Here is a 25,599-nt window from a genome sequence, read left to right on the forward strand (position 1 = left end):
AAGTCCCACAGTTTCTGTATTGTGGTGTTTAATCTCAAACTGATTAACAGAGAAAATGAGCACAGCTTGCCTGAAATAAAGGTAAGGAAGTCGGACAGTATAATTCAGTTCTGTTGGCTGCCCTGAAAAAGCAGGGAGAACGTGAGGCTGTGGTCTAGAAAAATGAGGCTCTCAGGACGTTCTGGCTTCCAGCCAAAGCAAGAGTTAAAATAGACAGGTAGAGTGAGGGAGGGAGGGAAATCAGGGCCCAGCTGATGGTGCAATGTAATTCCCATTGCACTTTCAAATCCACTGGCACAGATACTTGAGAATAATGAGGTGGCATTTTGATAAAAAGGAAGGAGGTATGGTCTGGGCTATTTTGAGGTGCTATCAGCTCTAAAACCCTGCAATAATCTAACGTGGGGAGGACAGTGATCAGCACTTCAGCCAGACATTGCTGCACAGAGTCCAAGAGCCTGTGGTTAGCTTAGAGTGTGCCTTTCAGAGAGACTGCTAAGGTGAAACCCCGACTCTATTGAACCTGCTGCCAAAACGTTCAGTAATTTCAGTGCAGAACTTATGCCTGAGTCTTGATTTACTGACTTCCAGCAAAAGAATTGTACCCTCGTTCTCCACTGCTGGCTCTGGGCTGTGCTCTGTGCACTGGGGTCAGCCAGGACAGCTCACCAGGGTGGGCACCGAGCACATCAGAGCCTCAGGTTTCCTCATATCCTTGACAAAAAGACCCCATTGAAAAAGGCACGGCTCACTGTGCTCTGCTGAAGATGCACAAAGGGGGAACAAAGCTCATCCCGTTCATTTTCTTGCCTGCATGCCAAAATTGGTAGTTCTCTCATCAGACATCTGTGTGTGTTGTTAAACAAGCCCCACAAGCTCCCCTTAGGTGCCAGCAAAATGCTGAAGGGCCATTGTGCTCACATCTGCACTGCTATGGAATTGTGAAGGTGCCCTTAGAAGAAGCAACTTAATGTCTGTTAATGTAGAATTGAAATCACAGGAAACCATCCCTTTCACCAATCTATTTTCTGTGCACCCTCCCCACTCTCCTCTGGTTCATCCATCAATCTCCATATCTTCCTCTGCTTTTTTGTCCTTTTTGGTGCATAAAGGCTTTGCTCAGATGACAAAAAAACAATGTTCCTCTTCCAGTCTCTGGAATGAAAGTCAATATAAAGCAGCTCCTTATCTCCAGCTTTAGTTTTTTACACCTTCAATTATTCCAGTAGCAAATTTTAACTGACAATTACAGCCACTGATGTGCATGCAAGGTGCTTAAAACCTGCAGTGCCACTGCATTAATCCACACAGAGCCTGGAAGCCAGCCAGGGGCTGCCAAAGGTGGCACTGCCAATGCATCCAAAGGAGGAGGTTGGGGAGACCATGCACATAGGTTCTAGCTACACATGGCCTTTTTTCCCCCTCTGTTCCCACATTTCCAGAGTTCCAGAGCTCCAGAATTAACAGCCACAGGTTAGAAAAAGCACATATAGGATGTAAAGCATGAAAGTACAGCTGCAGAGGTTAAACCTGTCACTATTATGATGTGAAACAGGGCTGCCTTTACACAGACAAAAGGATTTACAGACAAACAGCAAGACTTCTCTGTTAAACTAAAACAAAACCTGATTTCCAGACAGTTTATTTGAAAACAGATGGTGATGATGGCAAAAAGAGCCTTCTCCTATAAGGCAAGCAAAACTCTGCTGTTTGGAAATGTAGAACATGAAGGCCTTTATTTTGCCTTGTGACATGGAAATTAATGAGTAGATGAGGATTGCTGAATAAAAATTCCTCAGGGGGGGAAGAATCACTTATCTCCAAGAACATGTTCCACTCGGCATCCTCTGGCAAGGGACATCTTTGGAGCAGTGGCAGATTAATCAGTGGAATAGCAATGAAGGGAAAACCTTTCTCTTCCAGGTAATGGCTCTGGTTGGCCAGCAGTGATCACTGCCCCAAGGTTTGTCGATGGCCTCAGGTCGGACAAGCCGGTTGGCTCAGTCCTGTCTTGTTCCACAATGGGAGCCACAGAAACAAGCTCACAGCAGTAATTCCAGGGCTGTCCCTCCTAAAGCACTTCTGGAGATTTGGCTCCAAAGAAGGGTGGCAGAGATGTGTGGATGATCTGTGCCCCACAGCCTGGAGCACACGGTGCCAACACCACCAGCAGCTCCGCTGTTCCCAGAGGAAATGCTGGTTGTGGCAAGGTCAAGGACAGCCCCCCACCATAAATACTGTCTTCTCATGGCCAAACACAAAAGTGCAACAGCACTGGGACAGTTATGCCTCCAAAATCTAGTCAGGACCCTGCCTGATGCAAAGGAGCACTGAAGAGCACTGTGTGTCCCTCTCTGGCTGCAGTGGCACCTGAGCAAAGGCTACTCACACCCCCCCTCTGGCAATCAAACCAAGTCACCAGTTGCTGACTGCACTGAATCAACACTGAGGTTGAATCAGCCACATGCTGGCACTGAAATGCTAATTGTTTTCAAATACACATTGTAATAAAAGTCTAATTAGCACCCATCTCCGAAATGAGCTGATGCCATGTAGGATGGCTCTGCAATGGTGACAAGCAATGAAGGATTACACACATTCATCTGCTTTTCTTCTCACCACCTTTTCTTGGGTTTGTGGTAGAGGTTTTAAATAAACACAAGAAAACAAGAAGGAAAAAGCAGGTTGATGAACTGCATGAGATATAATACATAGATCAGAACCTTGGGAATGCAGTCCAGCAGAGAACATCTAAATAACACAGGCCTACAGAGCTCTGAATCAAGTGTGATGCCTCTGTGCAGTCTGTATTGCTCACAGAAACACCCAGGTCTGTCTGTGGTGCACATAAAGGCACCACTCACCGAGTGTGAACCCACCCCCCCCTCCAATCCTGCAGGCAGTGATCCCACAGCACACACACAGACGGCCCCAAGGCCCAGCACACACCTTCAGCCAAAGCCACATGTGCTGTGCCACTGCAGCTGGTGTCACATCCACAATCCAGGCTCTTCTCAACTCAGCTGCAACTGTTGTTGTGGGTTACAGGGAGAAAGCTGCAGTGGGAGAGAGTCAGGCAACACCAGCACAGGAAATACAGCCCCAGGGGAGGCACAACATCAGCATGATGAGGGATGGCTGGAGTTATGGATATATTGCTTCTCCTTCCAGTCCTGCTGAGCACAAGGCAGAGCAAACCCTGAGCTATTGAACTCGTGTGGTGACCTCTACAATTTGCAGCAACCACTGCCTACATTATTAACAGCACTGCCTGTGCCAGGGACTGACCCTGCTCCCAGCCAGGGTCAGGGTCCATTGATTATGCCCTGTGAATTAGTTCAAACTGGGTGAATACAGAAAGAGAAAAATTTGCCACAGGGCCAGTGATCAGAAGATGGGAGTAGCTCCTGGAAATATGAGCGTGTAGTACCCTCATCCCACACAGCTCATGAATAAATGGTGGAGCACTTGCCAGCCATCTCACCCTGGCATCTGATTCATTAGCCTGAGGGCAAACACAGAGAAGCACGGTGTAAGAAAGGGAGCCCCCTTCCCAAACCTACCTGCCATCCCATGGCCACATTTGTCTGAGCCAGCCAGACCCATGTAAACAGAAGGGAGCCAATTAGCAGCTGATGTGAACGGTTCAGTGGAAAGTTATTATTTAAAAGCTAGTTAAGATAATTAGGGGGCAGTTTAATTAAAACATCAACTTAAACACAAAATGAATGCTGTAGCTATCAAGCCCAGCAGGATACACAGCTAGCAGATTCCCCTGGGAAGCTGCTAATTAGTGTTTGTGGTGACTGCTAATAATAAATAAAAACAATAATATTCCTGTAAGCCTTAGAAATTTTAGGACTCTGAGTCCTTTCTGTCCAATGCATGCCCAGATAGTTTAAACAGAGTATCTGAGAAGATTAGAAAGCTGTAGTAACTCAGACTAAGTTTTTAAATGTCTTGGTTTCCCTTTAATCCAGCAGTCCTTGCCAGCAGAGAGAACACCACTGGAATTCCCAAGAACCACCCAGACGGGTCACACTGCAGGGTCACTGTTTCATGCTGCTCATCTGCTCTCACACAAGGACCACTGCCACGAACAGGTTGTTTATGATGAGGAATTAAAAGAATTCTGATACCAGAAGCGATATAGCCTGGGAAATGCTGTTCCTGGATGCACATCTGCAGAGTCCTGGGGCTCCACTGAGAGCTACAGAAACCCAGGCAGAGCTGGAGCCCACCTCTGTGACACCTCTGACACTGTGCCCCAGCCTCCATGGAGAGATGCACCAGTTTGTTCCCTTTTAAAGTTCTGCAAAGCTTTTGCTGCAGCACTGCAAAGGACCTGACTCTGATCTCACTGGCACTGGTGGTGATGAGAAGCATCTCTTGTGGTCTCCCTCTGCACACTACAGGCAACACACTGAGAGTGACTCTACCAGGCAAAAGGGAGAAGGTGAGACACTGCAGCATTTGAGGGGGCACGCTGGTGATTTATCCATTTAAACAGCTCAAACCAGGATTCTCCAGCAACTACAGAAGGAGATGCTCCATTTCACACAGAAGTTAATTGCCAGGGCTCCCAGCACGAGAAGGGAAGGTCTCTGCAGTAAAAGAGATGGTGCTCCCAGTAGTATGTGCAGGGCCAGGAGGAACACAAGTGTCAATGTTTTCTCAGCTGAACAGAGCTGAGCTGTGTTATCTAATTCCTGAGCTATAGATTTTGAGTTGCCCAAGGGAAGGGGGATGCATTAATTACTTATGAATCAATTGATCTGCTGCTATTTCAGGAACATCTATCTAATGGCTCTGTAATAGAGAAGATTCCCAAACAGCAGCTCCCTCACTTCACACAAGCCATCCCTCACCCCCCACCCCAGAGAAGAGCAGGGTGGGAGCCTGCAGGACAGGGAACTTCCAGGATGTACAGCAAACTCCTACCAGGCACTGCCCTTGTGTGCTTTTCACCTTGTTCCCATATCCCAGTTTATATCAGGGCAAAGCAGGTGGGAACTGTCACCACGGGAGTGAGACTGTGTTACACTTACCTCATCCTGCTAAAAATGGGGAAAGCGGGTAAAAAGCAATAAAGAAATGGGCCCAGGGGCTGCTCCCCTTGGTGGGACACATTCCAGGGTGTCATCCAGATTACAGGGAAGGAAGGTGACCTCTCCCTCTCTCTTTCTACCCTCATACATGGGAAAAATACACCTGCTCCTGGCATGGCCAGAAATAGAGGAACAGCTGAGATGTTCTTTTGGACTCTCTTACCTTGCACCTGGAAGATGCCAAAAACTGAACCATCAATTAATTAAAAGCTTTGTGAATACAGCCTGGAGATCCTAGGCTGGAAATTTAAGGCAGAAGTTTCCATTTTGCTTGGCACTTTTTCTCTAAAAGATATCTAAGAGTTCCTGTCATTCCACAAATGTCTGTCTCTGCTCTGACAGAAGTTCAGAGGCAATTTAGTTTTACAGGAGCAGCCTTCTTTTGCAGACATGGTTAAGACAACAGGAATACCACTCATCAAAGTCTTTGTTACTCTGTGTAACAGAGCACAATTATCTACCAGTTTACCACTCCCATCATCAGCTTCCCTCCTAAATGATTAAGTTCTTTGTCAGTCATCAAGTCTCTCAGTGTAAGCAGGGTCAAAAGGCAACCTGTGCTCAAGTAAGATTTGGGTGGTACATTTATAGGAAAGAATTTACCCCTGATGGTCAAAATCTGCAAGCAATGCTTTCCAGTGGCTTTCTTGCTCATAACAATCTGTCAACACTTATCAAACTTGTATCTAATCATCTCATCTGTATGTCTTTTAGTTTAGCAAAACATCAAACTAGAGGATATTAAACAGAACATCTAGTCTTGCACAGCTCCTTTCAGCAAAAGGTATTGAAGCTTTTTATGCAGAAAGTGTGTATCATTATAGCCACTTATAAACAGGAAAATGAAAGCACAGAGAGATCAAATGACTTGCTAAAGGTATTAGAGCAGATTACTGGCCAAGCCAGAAGCAAATTCAAGTACCTCAAGTGTTGCTTCAATGCCCTGGACGACACCAGGTAAAGATCAGCTCATTCACTACTGAACATAATCACTTCTCAGCTGAACCTGAGCCCTGCTTGTCAATGTTACACAGCAATTCAGGACAGCTGGCACTTAGATGTGGTCTCTAATTTCTGTTATCCAATTCCACATCCTACTCTGCAGTACACCTGATCAGGACAATAACATCATTTGATTGCTGGCAAAGCCACTTTCACAGGGATTTCTCGTTCACACTCATCCATCCGCCAAACCCTCAGGGCTCCCAGCAGCTCCCAGCCAGGAGCTGTGCTGATCTGCCCCGAGCAGGAGGGTTTGGAGATCCCAGTTTGGAGAGGCAGGAGGGGAGCAGCTGCAGGAGGGGACAGGGGGCTGACAGGACAGGAGGCAGCACACACAGAGCAGCTGTGCCTTCAGTCCAGGGAAGTGCTGCAGCTGCAGCGGCACGGAAGGGGACTGGGGCCGAGTCTGGGAACAGCCACGCTTTGGGGCAAACACAGAAGACACAGCACTGGTGGCAAGGAGTGAAAAGAAAGGGCTGTCCCTGATCTCTGTGCTGTCTGAAGCGCCCCCAAAGGAAAACATGAGGATTAGAGGGTTAACAAAAGCTGCTGCCCGCACTGGTGCAGCTCTGCCCGCGGGGACTCGTGTGCGGGCTCAGGGCACAGGAACCACGGGCGGAGCCCTGCCCTGGAAGGCAGCCCGTCAATTATTGTACCCCGGGACAGCCACGGCAGCAGCTCGACAGGAGCGACGGCTGAGGGGGAAGCACAGAACTCATCGCTGAGGATCTAAACAAATCCGGGTCGCATTTGCACTTCATTTAGATTTAATAAGATAGTTATTGTTTGTTAATTACGTGCCAATTGATTAGTGCAGCAACATATTTATTGAAGAGGAATAATTCAGCTGAAGATGCAAATCCTACTCATCTAAATTGAATCAGGCAGATTCAAAGCGATGAAGTGTCGTGGAGCATCCATCTCCTGTTTGGTACATGCACTTTGGAAAAATTCCTGCAATCTGGAAGACAAGCTGCTCTGTTCCACAAAAACCTGTGCCCAGGAGGAAGTGTCACCCATGAAGGACTTGTGTGTAGGATGCTGGAAGCCTGGGCATGAGCCTGCAGACCCTGAAAGCCACAAAGCCTTGCTCTGCCAGGAGTCCTCGTAGTGATGTACAACAGCTTCTGCCAAGATGAGCTGTACTCAAAAACACAAATAATAAACATACAAACAAATGGAAAAACAAACAAAAGCTCACTCCCCAAACTGGAAGCTGAAATCAGAAGAGCCATTGCTCCATCTTTCCAGTAAAAATCAAGTTCTCACTTCCACTGTGCTCCACAGAGAGCTGAAAAAACAGAAATTCTGGCAAAGGTCACCCCTACAGAAGGTGAAGGAAGGGCAAAGTTCAGAGCTTGTGCCAGTTCTGGGAAGGAGATATGGGGTGTGTGGGGATGGGGGAAAATGAAATCCCATTTGATGAATATGGGAAACTAAATGATCCTCTTCATGATGGTCTCTGCACACAAGCAGCTGCAAATCAGAGGACTGCTCCAGCCGGGAAATGTCAATTGTATGGAAATGTCATCTTCATTGCAGAGCTCTCCTGGGGCTGCTGGAAACTGCAATTCAACTGCATTAATTTCTCTCCCTCTTTCTCTGTCTCACTTTCTCTTTTATTTTTCAATCTTTTAACCTTTATAAAAAAATTAAAAAACAACCGTCTTTTCTGCATTCAGTAAAAATTTTCAGCTATAACTGTGCAGAAAGGTTAAAGAGTTTCAATTAGAAAGGTCACTCCAGGATGATTGTGCAGCTGGATTCACATGCTGCCTGCATTTGGAAAGATAAAGATAGCACTGAGCTGCTTCCTGTGCCAGGGCTGACATCTCCAGCTTTTTCAGTCCCAACAAAAATAAACTTTCAGGCCTCACTCTTCAAATAGTGCAAAGACTCACAGATCTCAGGAGACTTTCAACAGGGAGAACTGTAACTTGAGTTCAAATTGAAGACCGGATCAAGAGGGAGACAAGAAGTGTAACAGGTCACAGGCAATGCCCAAAGGGAGGCCACTGCACTGAGAGTCTCCAAACTGGGAATCCAGACCTTGTGGCATCTCCAAACCACCCTCAGAGTTCACTTGTAGGCTTATCTAGCCTCCTGTCTAGGCTCCCATTTCCCTCTTGCTGCATTCCACAGTTCTTTCACCCTGCCCTAAACCCTACCTTGTGTCGAAGGAAAATAGATTAATGTATTCCCTGGTGTTGAAATGAGGGAGGAACAACAAGGTGCACAGGGGGACAAGCATATGGCTGGTCAGGAGAGAGGGATTACCTGAATTACAATTGATTTTCCACTGTTAATGAACCGTGAAGTGCTTGTGATTGCATCTTGAAGAGATTTATAATTATTCATTGAATCTCAGAAGATAATTAAACTTCATTAAACACAGACATGACAAGCTTGCATAGGAAAGAATAAACCTCAGAGCAGGTTCCTGATGGAAGAGGGAGATACTGTGTTGGGAAGAACCAGGGGAAATAAAAGGAGGGTCCTTCACTAAAAGTGGGGTTTTTTCCAAACAAGAAGCTGCTGCCCTCAGAGTGGCCTCTTCACCTCTTTTTCCTTAGTTTTTAAGGGTTCTTGGCTTTCTCTTTCACACCCCCTGAGTGTGCCTTATGTAACACACTTACCTATTCTGCTGCAGTCGCTGTGTGAAAATGTTCAGAGTGTTTTAGAGCCAGTGGGGACTGGTCCTGTTGCATGTTTACCAGAGTGTCTGTGACCTGCAAAACACAGACTGAGGAGGGAGCTGGGGAGAAGCAAGGGGAGGCTGTAGCAGGGAGATGCAGTTTATTATCACATGGATGAGAATTCCCAAATAGCTCAGCGTTTGAGATATCAAGGGAGTGCTTTCCTATTTCAAATAGTCTGGCCTTAGCTTGTGACCAGGTGAAAATTTAGCCCATATAGTCCATATTCCAGAGATTTATTAGGATATAATGGGACAAATGCTACAGGCTATATGGTGTGTTCAGCACTGGTGTAAATTATGCCCTAGCTGGATACAAAGCATTTGACACCAGATAAACAGAGTATGAGAATATTTCATAAAAGAAACTTATTTATCGAGAGAGGAGCCACTGAAGAAAGAAAAACCTAACAATAAAGTGCACTGCTGAGGATCAAAGGAGTCTTGGCCTTGGCAGTGGTGCTACCCAAAGGCATTAATCCAGAATAGCATTTGTTCCAAATTTGATTCCTGTGCTATTGGGAGCTGTCAGTGATTACAGGGCCCCAAACTGGGTAAACATCTGCATCTACCAGATGCAGTCAAATGAACCACTTATTAGAATGTTCTCTCATTTACTTGTACAAGGTAAGTCAAGCCAAAAGCCCCCCCCGTCTTGACCTAAGGTGATCTCACAGCCTTTTGCATTTACACTGAATGTCCTGAGATACAGAGTGGGAAGGGTAAACCCCCCTTCTTTTCTCCAGCCCCCTTTGTAACACAACTTCCTGCTACCAAGGGCCATCCAGCATCAAGCTCAGCCAAACACAAGGCTGTTGGGACACCTCTGCTATTGCAGAGCCAGTGCTCAGTGCTCCCAGAGCAAGAACAGGGTGTATTTCCAGGAGAATTCAGCTTAGAAAAAAAGGACAGAAATCTCAGACTTGCCCAGGATAATTTTTTCTTCCTCTCAGAGGGCTCTCTTTTCATTTTTGCCCTCCTAGAACTGAACATCAAGAGTTTTCAGTCCTGAGGCAATCTGATTTTCTTAAGAATCGCAAATGTTGACACGAGGCTAAAAGGACCTGGAGAAGATGCTTCTCCCTGTGGGCTGACACAGCTTTGCTGAGCACACACACTCTGTGAGCACAGCACACAGGGGAGGAGACAATGCACTTTGCACTGTGTTTCTGGTGTGAACATCTCTTTCCCATCCACACCCAGGGGAACGACTGAGCCCTACAGCTACATCTCTCTCATCCCTCCTTCATTTGCTATTCCTGCCTGACATAACACCTCCTCTTTGCCTCGCCTCAGATGGATTTTAGAAATATAGGTCTTGCTTAGCACGGTGTAACTTAAATCACAGTGTTGCAGCCAGGCTTTCACTACAGTGACATTGCCAGAGATACACAGCATACACAGACCAGCACAGTAATTGGTATACACAAAATGAAGGATAAACAGGCAGACACACAAGGGGAAATTCATCATCTGAGACCTGGTACTTATTTTCTCCCCTAGACAATGCCTTTGTACAAAGCCCAGAGTCTCTGGCACAGCGAGGATTCAGGTCTATCAGGCCCGGTTTCTAACTGGTACATTTAACTAGTGAAAACTCCCTCATCAGGTTAATAATTCTGTGAGCCAATTAAACTAAACTGATCTAATAAAAGAGCAAACCAGTCTTGCTGTGTATACCCAGAGTACTTGCTCCAATTTAACTGAATGAATTTAAATTCAGTTTCAGAAAATCTGTGCAAAGCTCTTAGAGGGATTTCCGGTTCTTTCAGAGGAGAGAAAGGCTGGAGGGAGACTGTCTCCACCCCAGACCCTTCCTATCTTGTTGTGCAGTGACTCACACATCCCAGCTTTGCAATGAATGAGCTTTCCAAAGGCAGAATTCGCTCTGGCTCTCCCCCCCTGCTGTAGCACCATGTGTTTTACAGCATTGTCAAACATAATGATTCCTACCCTGGAGAGAAATTGGGTCCCGTTTTATATTTTATTACCTAAGAAAGGACATTTTTTACTTTCCACAGTCCACAGTTGGCAGCAACAGCCCCATAAATCTTGCCAAATGCTTTTTGTTGATATATTGTCCGGCAAGAAGTCTGTGGGGCTGGGGCCTGCGTGGAGTAAACAAGTTAATGGTTCCCTGATCCATGTCCGAAGAGGGAGAGCAGCAGGGATAAGGAGTGCTGCAAAGTCACTGCAGACAGAGTCCAGCAGCTGGGGGGTGAACTGAGAGACCACATGTTTCACATTTGTTATCCAGAGTAATATGCAAGTTGCAAAACTTCCTGGCCCCCAAGAACGAGGTCTTACTCCACAAAACTCGCCTGCCAGCCCACTCTGCCAGTCATTGTTTGCTGCAAGAGCTCTGGCTGGTTCTCACAGGGAACCATGACTGGGGGGAAACCTGCAGGAGCCCCAGTGCATGCCAGCAGAACTCATGGAAACCAGGAAAAAGGGTAATTGAGAGGAAGACAAAGGCAAGAACATACTTGTGAATGCACGTGCATAGGAGCAGATTTCACAGCTGAAGGGACAGAACAGTGTGAGCAGAGAGCAAAGAATATGGGGGAGGCACAACTCCCTGTCCACGAGGAGCAGGCTGGGTGCAGTTGCTGTGCCTGCTCTCTGGTAGGAGGATAAACCCATGTGGGACTGGTGGATGTAACTGTGTTGGACGTGGCTGTAAGCAGTCCCTACAGAGCAGATGAACAGGTCTGGAGATGCAAGAGCATGTTTTGGAACACGTGTTTCTCAATTTAAGCGGGCAATGATGGAAGGGAAGATGATTGTCCTTGCACTGAGGGAGCATCCAAGATGTGCACTGCATGTGTGTTAGCTGGGGCAGGGCCAGGGGCGTATGTAGGTGACAGGCTCTGCTTGTGTCCTAGCACTGAGACACAGCTGTCCCCGAGCCAAGCCCCAGTTCCTAATACACTTGTCCTTTTTGGGTGCTGACAGAGCCTCTCCCTGAGAAAAAAAGATGTTCATTCTGATTCCTTTGGGCAGTTAATGAGCCGCTTCCCTCCTCTCCATCTTTGTCCCTGTGCTCCTCCCCAGGCTCCCAGAGCACTTTGTGGTAATGAAGAGATAATGCCATAATGACTTGGTATGTCACGCTCAGCCCCGCCGTAATGCCTTGGAACAACTCAGTGCCACTGCAGGGCTCTGCCAACTCAGCCGGTCATGGCCAGGCAATGCAAAGCCCTCTCTGCCCCTCCAGGCAGAGGGACCATTCAGTGGACCTTCATCCTGCAAAACAGACCCCAATCTCCCAGTGCCAGGCATCCCGAGCTTTGCTGCCCCTCGCTTTTCCTCCAGCCGTGGGGTAGGAACGCAGTTCCCACAGACACGACCTGCACCAGTCACTATGGGTTGGCTGTGATTCCTGAAGAGCTGAAAATTCTCCTGAGGCCTCAAGAATAAAAATACTGCTAACCCTGGCTGGGAGCATAATGAACAGGGAGAAAGATTGATTGCTAAGGCTGTAATTAAGTGAGAGCTTTGATAGCCTCATAAGCCGCAAGAGCCAAACCAGAGTCCTGATGTGGAATTAGAGTGGCACAGGCTCCCTCCCTGCATCCCACCACCTTCTCCTGTTAGGAACAGCACCTTAGGATTCTGAGCACGCAGCTGCCCTGCTCCAGGCTTTATAGGCTACAAGTCATTTTAAGGGGAAATGGAAGAAATGAGCTTCCCACAGATGAGCGTGATAGGAGGCTCAGGGACTGACTACAGTGAGAAGGAGCAGGAATTGGAAAGTTGCCTCCCACCCTGTTCCTCACCTCCCCCTCTGTGCCTCACCTGATTATGAGGTGTCTCTCCACATTAGGCATAGCATTGCATCCACTTACAGCCTGTGAGCAGAGTCTCATAAGCAGGGCAGGAGGGCATGGGAAGAGGGGGCAGAAGAAGGAGGGAATGATTATCCACCAAGGACTTGAATCCAGTGAGATTTACACTCTTCCTCAGCCATAAACATTGCTGAGAACTCTAGAGATAAACACACTTGCTCAGCGGAGGCAAAGGCTGCCTGCCAGCCTCCAGCTGCTCAGCCTCCCTGATTGCCAGTGCACTAAGGATAACCCACTTCTCCAAGGGCTGCACTCTCTCCATCCCACTCTTCTCCCATTTGCAGACAGAAGTGATGTCTCCATTGCATATCTCTTCCTTAGCTGAGGCTGGTGCTCTGCCAGCCCCCTCCATTTTGCAGCACAGCCACACCAATATGTTCCCCCAGGATGGAATAGGACACCACACCATCCCTTCCCTCAGCTCCTCCTCCCAGCCCAGCCTGCCACAGGTAGTGCCTCTGTGCTGGAATGGCTTCTGTGATAACATATGAGGCTCCTCATATACATGTCAAAAGAAGACATTTTCAGCTTGGCAAAGACCTCCAGGATCATCACAGAACCCTCTTCAGGAGCCTCTCTGCCCTCTCCCTCAGTTCTGGCTCCAGCCATGCACAGCCCTTTCAGGAAATACTCCCCTTCAGGCTGTAACCCATGTCATTCCTGCAGCTGGGCACAGGAAACAAACTTTGGGACAGCACTTGAGCTTGCACTGAACTCAGGATAAACTCCATGGACAGACCCTTTCCTTCCCCTCTGGGTTTGTGCTCAGCCTCACACTGCTGTTGGTGCACCTTCCCCTCCTCCTCTGCACCCAGAAACACAGAATTCCTCAGCCCACCCCACCCTTTTCCCTGAGCACACACTTCCTGGATTTGTCCAGATCTGCTGCCCTCTATCCCACTATAACATTTCTGCCTCCTGTTTTGAGTATGTGCACATTAAAAGCTTTTTCTTCATAGAAGTGGTTCAAGAAATAACCAGGAATGTCCTTATATTTTACCAGTTCCATGAGAGGCGATAGCTCCTCACAGTGAGGTGGGGAAGTAAAGGCAACAAAGGAAACAAGAAGCTCTTGATCCTGCCCCTGGCTCTGGCATTTTCTGTACAAGTAGCTACTGCCCAGGGCTGCCTCAGTTTCCCCACTGTTTCTTCCTCACAGAGACACTGTGAGACATAATTGTCTGACACACATAAAAAACTGAGCTCTTCAGATGAGAGGAGCCAGACAAGGACACAATCACACTGTGACATGATGCCTTTGAGCTTCCTGCTAACCAGACAACGGCCTAACTAGCACGAGCCTGCTGTCAGTGATGTGTGAGCCGGGCCGGTGTCTCTGAACCCCACAGTGCCTCTCCCCTGGTGTGTTTGGGGGCATTCCCTTGACCAGGATGTCTGAGCTCCAGCACAACCCCACTCCAGTCTTTGTCCATCACACATTGTTGGCCTTGAAACTCAGAGCACCAGGGGTGACAGACAGATCCGGAGAGTGACAGACTCCTGGAGTCAGCAGAATGCAGCCTGTTGCCATGGAAATTCAAGCCTCCCTTTTAAGCATCTGTGCAGCTCAGGGGAACGTGGCCAGCTCCCACTGTGAAAAATCTTTGTAAAGAGTCCCGTGGAGAGTTGGGTTTGGATCCCACAACTGCTCTTTGCTCCGCAGCCCAATTATGTGTGCTAGCAGGAAAAGAGGGACCACAGCTGAGGGTATATGACGTCAAGGTGCATTGTCTAAGAGATGAGCCTGCAACCAAGGACACGATTTTCTGACACAAAAACTCTGCAGGAAAATTTCAGATTTAAAAAAAAAAATATTGGAAGAGATGCACTTTCGCTGCTGTGCCACAGGGCAACACCAGGCAACACCACTCAGAAGTAGGCTTTGGGGAGATTGTTTATCTGAATGTGCAAAGTTAGATCTTGAAGGCTTATTTATTTGTCCACTACACTGGCAGGCTTTTTTTGGATTGCTGACAAAGGCATTGTCATAGGTGTGACAGGCAAATAAATAAGTGAAATAAAAACAAACACTGGGACAAAGGGGTGCTGATGGAAAATTCCAGCAAATAAACCAAGACTTTTGGCTACAGCATATTTTGTGACTGCAGAAAATGCAAGCAAAGCATGGGAGTTATTAACTACTTCTCTCTCATTTCCAAACTTCTGTCATGAGTGTCCAGCTCACCTTATGCATGAGGGCAATGTTGTGTAGAATTATGACCAAGAATGATGTTTCTTGCATGACACTGTATATCAGCTGTGTTTACTGCACATACATTGCCATGTGCTCAAGGCAAATGTACGAGGGCCACTGGGTCTGTACATGCACATGGGACACCCACCAGGGTATAGACATGATGCCTGGGGAAGGAGATCACCTTCCCTTCCAAAGCCTGGTCCTTCATCAGAAGGTTTTGTCAAGTCTAATTGCCTTTGCTGTTTTCCCCATGAAATCACTTTGCATCTCCAAGCTCACTTTCCCAATTGCAGTGACCCTTTTGTTTCCTGTGCAATAGCAGGTATTTCTGTGAGGCTGCTGCCTGGGAATGAGCACCAGGAGCTGCTTGGGCTTTCAAAGCCCCAGACAGCTTCATTAGCCAAACAAAGGCCACACATCCAGAGCTCTACACAGAGGCAGGGGGTGATGTAGAAAAGCTCTAGCAAGCAGTTCTTCATTACATTATCCTACCTGCAGCCCTCTGGGAGTGGCCTGTTGTTGAAGGAGTTGTGATAACAAGCTCTCCAAGGAACTGGCTTTGTGATGTCCAGAGCAGGGGCACTTGAGATCACTCCTCACCAAAAGCCCACGACAAAACACCCTCAAGACTTTTCCTTTTAGGGTTCATTCCAGAAGCCCTGAAAGACACTTAGAGGTCTAGTTCATGCCTGGTTCCTCATGCAGTTTCTCACACGACGGTTTAGCAACTGTCAAACACTGACAGAAAGGGTGACCAATGTCTTTTCATCATCAGTGGCCCACACCCTCTCCAGAGGGCACTGCACCCAAGAGATACACCACTATTTTTTGAGGAAACTGCCTGAATCCCATGGTTATATTATAAAACTCCCCTGTCTGGCAGTTCAAAAAGTTCCTCCTGAACTTTGCCATGGAAATCTTTCACAAAACAAAACAAAATCTTCTCCCCAGAGAACAAAGACATTTACTTCTTGCTTCTCTTTCCTGAAGTCTTTTCCCAAAGAACTTCAGTTATGACAAATAGGCATTGTAAAACCCAGCATGTTCACCGTTTCTCTTCCTCTTCCCATCACTGCCAGTATAAATATCACCCTGAGTTAGGGGCTCAGTGCCAAGTTAAAATAATGCTCTCTTTGGGCTGGGGGTCTGGGTTCTCCAGAGATCACAAGGAATCTGTGATGGTGGGTGAGAAGGAGGGAGGAAGTTTGATCCAGGAACACCAACTGGGAATATTTTCACACTAAATTTCACACCTCCTCCCATGGGTTTCAGTGAACAGTTACAGTGATGCACCCTGCAGGGTCACCATAAAGGCAGATCCATCCCTTGAACCTCTCTGTAGCTCTCTAGGCTGCATGTCAGGGAGGGAACCTTGTTTGTTCTTCCTTTCCTCACTCCCACTCCTCCCTGCTGCAGTGCTTTTCTGGGAAACCCTGGGGGAAATAATTCTGGAAAAGAGGCAATAAATTTGATCAGGACTCCAAAGCTGTAGGCAGCCCACAGCCAGACACAGTGCTAGCCTCAGATGGGAGCCAGAGAATGTCAGACTTGGCAAACAGTGATTTCCATCCTGAAACCAGATGGAAAATCAAATACCACAAAAAATATTCCTGAATCTAAACTTCCCATCTAAAAAAAATATTCAAGCTGGGTCAATTCACAGGTTTCCTTGCAACAGTTTTACATTGAGTCATTTTATGTCAACCTTTAAAAGATGTGCTTACTGGTTTTGGCAAAAAAATTTCGTGTTTGAAAGTATAAATTCAAAATGTAAAAAAAGACGTATTTTCAACAATTTATGATGTTTTTTTCATCAAGAAATACTATTTGTTCCTTTTCCTGCAAGTCAGGACTCCTTTTCTGCACACTCACACTCTGATATGGGAAGGGATTTGGGGTCTCCAAACTAGGGCTTCAAACCTCCATGCAAACCCTCCTCAGAGGGTGTGAATCTATGCCTGGTCAATTTGTAGGAATGCAGGCAGGGGCACAATGGTTCCACCTCATCCTTTCCTTCCCCCGGAGAGCTCAGGGATGGGACCCTGCTCATAGGTTTCCACGCAGTCAGGGCTGAGCAGCACAAAAGGGCTCTGCAGTCCTTCCTACCATGGCAGAGAAGCTCCAGACAAGCAGTTTCTCTCTCCTGACCTTCCTGTTATCACCCCAATCCAAACACCTGCATCCCAACGAAATTGAGTCAAGATTGCCAGGAACTCATCTCCAGCCTCATTTTCCTTTTTCTCCTTTTCTCCCCGACGGTGAGGCCTCACCCGTGTGACAGCTTCATTACAAGTGACCTTCAGCTCTGGCTTTGTTGGGGAAGTGATTTAGAACCAAATTACTGATCTATTCCTTTCATCTCCTCCCTCTCACTGAGAGCAGCAATAGCAGCCCTGGAGAGGCCGCCTAAAACTGAGTGTTTTTAACACATTCCAGAAGGGGAGGCAGAGCAGGAAGCCACCCCCCCAGCACAGGCCAACGGGAAGGGGCCAGACTGTTCTTGGGGAAGGGCCAAAACAATTGTACAAGTTTATTTCAAGGGTGTGGAGGAGTCTGGTTCAGACCAGCTCTTAAGGAGTTGGGGACTCCACTGAGAACAGACGGAGGGAAAAACACTGGGCAGGTGGGGGGTTGGAAGACAGGATCGCTGTGGCACATGGGCAGAGCAGAAGGGAGGTGGCAGTATGGACCTGGTGGTTGTGGGCTGGGTTAAATCCCTTTGGAAGCAGTGGGAAGAGCAGCTGTCTCTGAGTCAGGCGAATCAAAGAACACTTCTCTGTCTCTTCATTTGGTACAAACTGAAGCGATGGAGGAACGAGGACGAGGGTTGAGCTGAGCTGAGCTACGACACGGCTTTGCTGTAGGCTAATGGCTCTGCGTGTGTGTGAAAGAGAAACAGGGAAGAGAAGAAGATGAAGAAAAAAAAATAACCAGAGCTGGAGCAGATCACTGAGAAGAATCAGAATAAGCAAGGGAAACTTGAAAAAATATCAGAGAGATGGCACCAGAGTAAAGGGTCATTAAAGAGACCTCTGCCTCCTAAAGGGCACTGACAGCCAGAGAGTTAAAAGCAGAGGAAACGGGGAAGCAGGAATTGGGAGTCCCAGCTCTCATCAAGTGAAGTGTTTCCAACCATTACAGCCTAACGTGTCACAGGGGGCACCAGCAGCAGGTCCTTGAATGAGTGTCCAAATCAAAGACCTGAAAACCTGGCCTCACTCACAAGGCTCTCATTCTCCTTCTTTTCAGCAGCAACATCCCCATGAGCCAACAGTTCCTGAGCAAGATTGCTGCATGATGAACACATAAAAGAGAATCTCTGTGATTCTTCACCCACCCAGGCTCAGGAACACAGGGTAGAGACACACTGAACCATTCAGGGAGTGAAACTGGTAGCAGGCTGTTTCACACAACCATTTCAGCAGAGCGATTTACCAGTTGAGAAGAATTTAATTTACAAACAGAAAACATAAAAGGGAAGAAAAGACTGTAAACAAGGCAATAACAGAAGAGCCCAGTAATGAGAGGTTCACGCAAGAGGAGATTGGCTGATCCATGTGGTAAAGAGCAGCACAAAGTGGCTACAGGGAAATAGCAGGAAGAGATTAACTGCTGACACTAAAGTGCTATTTCCAGCTGACATTTGTCTCTGCCTTGGAATTCCCAGTTGGAGAGAAGAGGTGACAACAAACAGGAGGAATTTACACTGTCCACTTTATGCAAATCTAACCTTTCTGCACCTGCCAGGTGGGGAGTATTTATTTACATTCTAGCTGCCTGGCTGCATTGGCAGAGGGAGTGAATCCAAACAGAACACAGAGAAGGTCAAAGGGATACAGCTCGTGGCTGTAATTTCAGGCCTTGTTACAGGCATTACAATTTTAATGTGGCAGTTGAGAGATATACACCCCAGGCAGATGAACTGGCAGGAGCCCTGTGCATGTGCCAGTGTATTCCACAAGAGCATTTCATTGCTCTCTGACAGGCAGGTTCAGAGATATTAATCTGTGCTTCAGTCCCTACCTCTGTCTTGCTCATAAAGGACCTCAGCAAATTCCTTTAGCTCGCGTGTGAAGAGTGATTAATTCTGGACCGGGCAGATCTGAGTCCAATCTCCTTTGCCACAGTGACTTTTCAAGATGCAAAGATTTGAGGCTGAGCAGTAACTGTGTGAATTTGTCACAATTTTAAACAGGAAGATAACACTTATATACCCTATCAAATTAACGAGTTCATATTGCATTTTAACAAGTGAAAACAAATTGCCACCACCCCAGAATAAGACTGGCTTTTTTTTTTTCATGTTAAATAACATCTCTTTGCAATATATAGTCATTATAAGCTTTTTACATTAAAAAGTCGCTTTTTATCCACATAAATAGAGTGCAGTTGTCTCTTCAGCAGAAAACAGCACAAGAGCCCTTGGTACAAAAGACCAGCAAAAAACTAAAGACCCACATATTGAGATAAAAGTGCAGGGGAAGACTTTGGATGAACTTCCAGTGCTGTTGCACCATATTGAACCATGGTCACAACACAGGAAATTAAAAACAGTGCCCCTAAAGGAAAACTTTTTTAAGTCCCTTGAATTCAAATTTAAGTCGAACATTTTATAACTCATGAAATTGGCTTAGAAAACAGGAGACTTTTAGAAGTGCACCTGGGTCAAATGTTCAGGCTCTTCACTGCAACTGTGAAAGGCTGCATTGACTTTTGGACACACCAAAATAGCTTGTGGCATGATGCTTCTCTAGGATCTGCAGGGTTGGAAAAAGAAGATGAAATAATGCTGAGTTCACAGTAAATACCATAGAAAGGGTCAATGTTTGAGCAAAATCACTGGTTCTTCAACTGATCCCCCATAACTCGTGGCAACACTGGGACCAAACCAGTTGGTGTCACATTAAGAGCCTTGTGCAGACAAAGCTGACAGATTCTCAACAAAGAATAGGAACAGTGTCTCCTATAAAATCAGTTTTTTTCAGCACCTATCATCCAGCCCAGTTGTGCTTAGCAGGCAGGACCTGACAACAGCCTGAGGTGATGTGGCCGTGGGGCACGCCAGGGCCACCTTTCTGAACCAGGCACACCCTCACTTGCCCCCACCCTGCACCTCTGCCTGCCCGGGTTTGTGCAAGAAGGGCAAAAAAAAAAAAAGGATTTGTGAGGGCCAGAGGAAAAAGGCAGAGAAACAAAAATCCCATAGGATAAAAGAGATGAGAATTTCAAGGTAGTTTGAAGGCAGTTAGTGAAGTCAAGAGCCCAGGCTGACCTGGAGTCACGGCAGTGAGAAAGTAAATAGACTTTTAAAGGCTTAGACTGAGGTTTTCAAAGCCTTTTCAACAACTAGGCTGTTCATTTCCATTTTATTGGATTGTAGCCAAGAAAATCCTGTGGGCTGCTCTGATTCTGGAGGTCTGAATTCGGAAAAGAGAAGCTAGACTTTGCTTTATTTTTTTATCTTTTAGAGAGAGAGATCTATATAAAGAATCAGAAAAAGCAGACGATCATTTCCTTCAGCATCAGAGAGCCTGAAGGAAGGGTCAAGAATTGCAGGCTACAGACTTCTCCCATCCCAGTTCCAGAGACCAGAAAAAGCCCAGCCATAGGAGCCAGGTGGGTTGCTTGTCTTTCCAGTAGGAAACAGCAGCAGGGGAAATTAGTTCCTTCTGTTTTCCAGCTCTCGTGAGCTCTGGGTTAAGAAGATTTGGGGCTTCAGTTCTGTCAGACCATCAACTGCCCAGCAGGTAAAGAAAGCAGTAAGTGGAAAGTAATTGATAGCAGCAGGTAGCTCCAATAAGTTTCTTAATCAATACAATTTTAATGTGTTTATAACTTTTCTCATTTTGTTTTGCTCATTTTTCCTTCCCAATTTCTTTCAGCAGTGTTTTTTCGAGAACTAATTTCTCCACGGACGTAACAAGTTCATGCTTCACTCACCATTTCCTCACAAACTCCTTGTAAATTGAATTACCTGTGTGGCAAAGGGGAAACTGCCCTAGTTCTCCTGGCTCCTGAGTGGAGCTCAGACACGTGGCCCTGCTCTTAGCAGAGAGAATTTTTTTTTCCCCTCTTATTTGATTTAAAGTGAAGATAAATTAGTGGAAAGCGAATAAAAAAGACCTCCTCTCCCAAAAGAGTGAACAGCACAACCAAACCACCCCAAAACACCTGTACTATGTGATGTACCTCCTACCTGAAAGCCACTGGAATATGCAGAGAATCTTTTTCTCTTCCTTCTCCAGTAATAAAGATACAGAAACTTCTGTTTCCCAACACTATTCCTCTGGAAAAAGATGACCATCAAATTTGCTACATGGACAAAGTGGTACAGAGGAATTTTCTCTGTATCAAGAGCATTTTTCCTCTTCCTTGTCAGCTGAGATGGGAAATGAAAGAGTTGATTTACAGTTCTTTTCACAGAACCACAATCAATATTTTTCAATACACAGACAAACAAACCCATGTTTTACCCTGAAAAGTTCTGTTTTGGTAAATATAAAACTCTGGTTGTTATTATTCCAAATAACCAGATGGAGAACCACGGAAAAGTCCATCTTTGTCAATTACTAACATTTTCCAGGATATTTTTAATTAAAACCAAATTTCCAGTGGGTAAAACCCCCATACTTCCCAGCAAAATGCTAAAAATACTGAGAAAGAGTCTTGGGTAAAATTTTTGGCAAGACAAGTAGAAAACCTGTTCCATGGGAGATGTACAGTTCCGCTCCAGTGACTCAGCAGCCCCAGACACACTTCCAAGCTGCTGCTTGTTCTTCCAGGACTATTATATAAACTTTTCCCTCTTCAAGAAACTTTTCACTATGGAAGATGGTTTAGGGGAAGAAAAATAGTCAAGGTTTTTGTCCGTTCCGACTGAGGAATCCAGAACAAGGACATTAGAATTTAAGGTATCAGAGACTATCTCTTGTCCTCATACACAGAGCGGGAAGCAGCAAGAAGGCAATCCCTAAAAAGCTGGTTCCCTGTTCCTGCAGGACAGAGGTACAGTTGTGGTTGGACAGTTGCTTCTGAAGCTCTTTCAGAAGAGCTTTCATCAGTCTTTTCTCTCAGAGAACCTTGGCCTTGTCGAGCTCACCGTGAGGAGGTTTTCTGTGAGGAGGGGACAGCTTTCATGGCACAGATCGTCCCAGGGGGCTGAAAGAGAGAATCCTTCAGTGAGGACCCTAGAGAGGAGTTAAAATTCTTCCATGTGCAAAGATCCAGCCCAGGAAGGCCTAGGTGCGCTCCAAGCCCCCTTGACAAGCCCTCAGGAGGATGTTGAGAAACATTTGAGCCTGTGCCCAAACCTTGAGCAGGGAGATTTGTCTTCATCCCTGGGAGCAGAAGTGCTGTGTCAGCCTTCAGAGAGCTGCAGAAGGGCCTGGGACCTGGTGGGGAACTCTCCACACCTCTTTGGAAGGGGGCTCCTCAAGCAAAGCCCACCTGCAGCAATGCCAGGAAGAGCTGCTCTGTCAGGGAGACAGTCCCCCTTCCTTTGTGAGACATTTTAAGCGAATGAATAATTCATCCTGAATGACTTTGAGCCGAGGCAACGCTCCATGTTACCACCTGATTATATGTTCCATAAAAAGAGATGACAGCAATTTATCTCTCTTCTCTTGCCGGGTGGGCTGGTGGGGGGATAAATACGCTGCCACCAAACTGGAGTGATGAATCATCCCTCAGATGACACTTTCACTGATTTGGCATGTAGTCCTTCCCAGTGGAAATGGTAGGGACAGGGACATCGACACAAGTCTCCAGGAAAGAGGGAAGACCATGGGTAATGGAGGGCTCAGTTCTCCCTGTTCATCCCCATAGGATTGGGAAGTACCCAGCAAAGCCATCTGGGCAGGAGAACCTTTCTCCTGAGAGCAGTGGAGTCTGCAAAGATCAGGTGCTCACGTTGCTGTCTGGTGATAAGGAAATGAGTGTCATTCTGCTTTATTATTGACTGAACAGTGCAATTAGACGGAAGGAGGGGAGCCCTGTTACACATTCCCCAAAATCATGCTTCTTTCTGGTATAACCAGCTGTGTAGCACATGCCTGTTGTTCAGTTGGGAAATGGGAGTGAGAGATTTGTCCCAGGAATTAAAGCACAGCTTTGCTTAAAGGAGAGGAGCCTGCAAGTGGCTGCTGCTCTGGCTAGAGGGAAAGTCCACTGCCCTGTCCTTTACATGTGCCCCCTTAGGCCTACTCAAACCTTTCCAAGAGGGGATCATTAGCTCTGCCAACACAGGGCTTTTTGGATGATCTAAAACCTCCAAGCATGGAACAATTAGGGCAAAGTCTGAGAAGTGAGGGCTTCCCTTCCTTAAAAACCTTGATGCCTTGACGGTTATAGCAGTCCTTTATGGACATATCCCACATGTTTATGGCCACAGGGACAGCTGCTATCAAGCTACACCAAGCCAAAGTGTTTCATCTCCTTGCCCACAAGCAACATGTCCTGCTGAAAGTTTTCTCCCCTTGCCACAACCCCTCTGCACGTGCTCAACCTCTGTCCTCAAACCCAGCCGTGCTTCACTCTACACCACAAATCCTCTGCACCGGCTGCACCCACAAGGGCTGGAGCAAAGGAAACATTTCCCTGTGCACATCCACACCTCCAGTGCCTTCACCTGCACACTTTGTTCTGCTGGCTCTGTCCTCCCGGCCCCTCCCAGCCTGCGAGGGGCTGAGACAGCGTGTAAATGTGCTACAGACACATCCTCCCCGCCCCCGTGCTGGCTATGGGGAACATAAAACACAGTGGAGATTGCTGCTATTTCATTATTTATGAAGCTTTGGTTATTTCGTATATAAATAATCCATGACTGCAAAGTGTTGCTGGCACTGTAATTGAATATTCATGAGGCATTTTTGTTGAGAATTTTCACCATCGTTTCAAACCCAGACACGAAAATAAAAACCATCATAATAAAAATTTCATCTGTCATTTCACGGTTTCAACCTCTGGGAAACTCAATCTCTCTCCCACCCCGAGGGTTTTCTGTGCAGGGGGGACCCAAACCAGGAGGGTTAATCTGGAAGGGAAATTCACACCGCATTGGGAAGAAGCGGGAACATCCCGCATTGGAGCTCTGCCTGCCGTCTCTCAGCGTTGTCAGGACGCTTCATCTGGGGATGTACGCTGCCTGCACCGAGTTCATGCAAATTCCTTCCCTCCCTCCTAGAAACATTTCTCTTTTCAGGTTTAATCCCAGCCAGAGCCTCGCCGGAGAAGCGCCCAGGTGGGATCACCCTCATGGAAAATGGAAGCGTGCTGCTGCCACCCTGTGGAAAACGGTGGCCCCCGAGTGCTGGGGACCACTCCAGATGTTCACAAGGCCACAGCTGGTGTGGTGGCCAAAGAGCTATGGGAGGCTGCCGTTGTCCTGGTGAGACCCAGAGGTAAAGAAATCAGGGAATTTCCGTTCAATAACTTCAGGATTTGCAAGGAAGCTGTTTGGATGCTTTACAGGAGGGATTGATGGTGTCTGTGCCATCCCTGTGGTGCACAGTGGGCACGTCAGCAGGAGGATGAAGTGCTGCTGCTGCAGAGGCTCCCAAGGACAACTTTGGCAAGTTCCTGACACAGTCAATGATCTCTTGAATCCCAGGATAGTCAAATGTGCAGCTTCACCTGCTTGCCTTGCTAGGATTCCCCCCTTTCCCCCCAAGGCTCTTTCTTCACTGTGCCTTTCAGCTCCTTCTATTCCACACACACAGAAAAAGGCAACGTGAGGACTAAGCAAAAGGCAGCAGCACTATCCAAACTGTTCCCTTTCCCTGCTTGCCATCCACATCTTCTGCGAGGAGGCTCCACAGGTGCCTGCATGGTGCACAAGCCACTGTCCCAATTCTCCTCTACTATTTCTTCAGATCACAGCTCCTTTTCCAATTCTGTGAAGCACTGCATGCACAACAGGGAAACAGCAGCAGGAGAAACAGCAGCAGGAGAAACAGCATGGTCCCAACCCTTCCAACACAGCCTCCTCCAACCCAAATTGGGGCATATGAGAGCCTGGCAGCCAGATCTGAGATCCACATCCCCCTCAACCTGCCGCTGTCCACGTGCAGTGGGGGTGTGTGAGGCTGTGTCGCACCAGCACATCCCAAATGGGGCCGGAGCTCTGGGAGCACTTTGCCTTCCAGGAGTGATTTATGGGCCCTGTCAGTCCAGCAGACTGAGCTGCACAGACAGCTGGAGCGTGCAGCAGAGAGCAGCCATCCATCAGCACCGGGCCACAGTCACCCAGGAATCCATCAGCAGCTTCATCATGGTGACATCTTCGCAGAGGCAGAAGAAGGAACAAAGGGAAAAGACAGAGACAGATTGAGCCCAGAGTGGAAAATCTACCCAGGATTTCTCAGAACTCCAGAGACACAGTGGTAAAGCAACATGAAACATTTTTTTGTGCTTGTAGCAATTGAGGTGGTCCTGGTTCAAAGTCACAAATTGCAACGCCTCATGGAGCTGAGCAGGGCTTTCTGCTGTCAGCAGCAATCAGGAATTGCTTTCCCATTTGCTGGTAGGTATTACTCATTCCCAGGTATGATGAGTGGATGGGTTTGAAGGTAAGGGCATTTTATTGTTCAGTAATCAACCCCAGCTTCACTACAGGGGAGAAAGGTGATGCCTGTACTTCAAGAAGTATAAAGCAAGCTGCAGCAGTTTGCTGTGTGGCACTGAAGTTTGTATTTTAACTTAGTGGTGCCTCCTCAGCAGGAGCCAACCTGCTCCTCCAAGAAAAGCAGGTAC

The sequence above is a fragment of the Lepidothrix coronata genome, unplaced genomic scaffold (assembly GCF_001604755.1).
Source record: "Lepidothrix coronata isolate B3197 unplaced genomic scaffold, Lepidothrix_coronata-1.0 Scaffold122, whole genome shotgun sequence".
Taxonomy (NCBI): Eukaryota; Metazoa; Chordata; class Aves; order Passeriformes; family Pipridae; genus Lepidothrix; species Lepidothrix coronata.